A 2,571-nucleotide genomic window follows, 5' to 3' on the forward strand; every position below is an offset into this window, starting at 1 on the left:
CACACGAGATCAGCCTGTACGCTTTTGTGCTGTACGTGCCCCTTGACGTTTTCACTTCGCTATCACATCGGAAGCAGTGGACCTAGGGATGTTTAGGAGTGTGGAAATCTCGCGTACAGATGTATGACACAAGTGACGCCCAATCACCTGACCACGTTCAAAGTCCATGAGTTCCGCGGAGCGCCCCATTCTGCTCTCTCACAGTGTCTAATAACTACTGAGCTCACCGATATGGAGTACCAGGCAGTAGGTGGCAACACAATGCAACTAATACGAAAAACTTATGTTTTTGGTGGTGTCCAGATACTTTCGATCATATAGTGCATCTTAAACAGTAACAAATGTTAAAAAAGACAAAGTTTCAAGGTTGGTTTTTCATATTTATTTTAGTTCTGCCATACATTACAAATTATGCAATAATGATGGCAAAAAGAATACGTAATTATCTGTCAAAAAAAGGCGCCAAGTGAGTGAGCAATGTCTATTGGAAAGTCGAAGTGCTAGACAAACAAGGTTGTATTCAGACAGGTAACCCATGAAATGTTTGGTGCACAGCAGTGAAATTTATAATCTTGCTTGCCAGCAATATTCAGATGTTGCAATTTAAGTTGTGCTCTTACGATTCTGTCTGACTACACCATTAGAAAATAAAAAATATCAAATTTTTGGCGGTCAGTGAAAGCTTAGCTTTTCTTGTAGCTATACTGTATGTGTATTAATTCAAACCATTAACTTTCCTTATTTGTGTTTTGCACTAGTTACTAGTGATGTTGCTATTAGCCGACTACGTCACATGTCGTATGCTCTGAATATCTGCTGTGACTGGCTTGCAAGATCACATGACATGAGTTGTGATTGGCTAAAAAAAGTGCAGTCTCGATTTCAGTGCTGTATTTGGTGGAATTCATGTTTATTATTTCGTAATATTAGAATATGCAGCGCAAATGTCGCACATCAAAGGTGTTTTCAAGACACGTTGCTTTTTGCTGGGTTTCATTTTCTAAAATACCAGGAAGTTCTATACTAGCGTAGAAAACTTTCACTATTCAAAGGACTGATAAGTCTTACAGCTCACGGGGAAAGTATATTGTCACTTAAAATGGAAAGAATGCATTTTTACCAGGGGTATAGTGTGTTTTCACCCGGGAAAAAAAGTGTATTTTCAGTTGAGAAAAAATGCTTTTGTAACTGGGAATTCCAGGAACTTTTTTTCTTGTCCATTTATACACCCTGTGTTAAGTTCAGGACAGTACAATATTAACCTGTAGTACATACAATACTGTGTATACATTACTTAAAGTATTTATATATTGTATTCGCTTGCAATAAGTCCTAATATCTTCTTGTTTTGTGTGTCCAATTCTTTTTTTAAAAAACTTGTTAAACTGGTATATAGTACACTAATTTATAAGTTCTGCAATGTTGTACGATTTGCTGCTTTCAGAAAATCTCATTAATGTATCAGCAGCAGTAGTTGCTTCATTCCAAGTTGGTTGAGGTGTTCGTTGCATCAGCCTCTTCTTCTCCCTTGGATTCTATATTTGGTGACTGAAGTTCTTGTTGTGCTGTATCACTTTCTGTATCGCTTTCTATTCTTTATCGCTACTAGTGTCAGTCCATTCCAAAACTGCATCTTGCACAAATTACTTACTTTATTTTGAGTAACATCTAACAGTTAAACAACACCATCATTTCAGATTGAAAGGGTGGAGTCTGTTTCTTCTTCGTAGGCTTTTGGCCAGAGTTTTTTCCAAGATTTCAGAAGAGCAGTAAGCTTAGCTTTATTCCACACCAATACAGTTCCAAAAGGAATCTTTAATGTTATTTTTTTTTCAAAATTCATCACTGTACAATCTGTGTTTATAATCCCTTGAAGAAAAGAAGTCTTGTAAAAACACTGGAAAATTCGAATTACTCCCTGATCAGTTAGCTGAAAGATAAGTGGCAAATATATCCTCCGAGGCCAATTTAGATGCTGGAAGGTAGGCTGTACAGTTATCTAGCAAAATCTTGCTCTGTTCAGGCAACCAAGTTTTTGTAAATTTTTTTCTTGCAGAGGGTACAAAATTATGAAAGAAAACAGTACTTAAACAATTCTAGTCGTCCATGCATTGGAATGAGCCCCAAAAATAACAGGAAAATGTAAAATGCTTTCAAAAGCTCGTGGCTTTACAAAATTGCTAATAACGTGAGCAGTCAACACATGGTCATGGAAGCATCTGAACACAAAACAGTTACTGATTTTTTTCCGTCTTTACGTGCCAAAGTTGAACTAGGCAAGCAGCACCAAAGTAGGCCTGTTTCACCGGCATTGTAGATTTGACTAGCAGTTAAGTTACGGTGTTTAACCAAATTGCAAAAAGTTTCTTTGTATTCTTCAGCTGCATTTTTATCTGTCCTCCTCATCTATGTTAAGGTTCTGAATTCCATGCTGAGTTTTGAGTTGGTATATCCAACTGTAAGAATATACACATTCAGTTTCTGATAATCCCAAATCATCGAGAGAAGTTGACCTTTTTCCATGATCGTAGGCTGTCGCAGGTTTTTGTTCAGACCTTTTTGCATAGAAAA

This window comes from Schistocerca nitens, chromosome 11 (assembly GCF_023898315.1).
Source record: "Schistocerca nitens isolate TAMUIC-IGC-003100 chromosome 11, iqSchNite1.1, whole genome shotgun sequence".
Classification (NCBI taxonomy): domain Eukaryota; kingdom Metazoa; phylum Arthropoda; class Insecta; order Orthoptera; family Acrididae; genus Schistocerca; species Schistocerca nitens.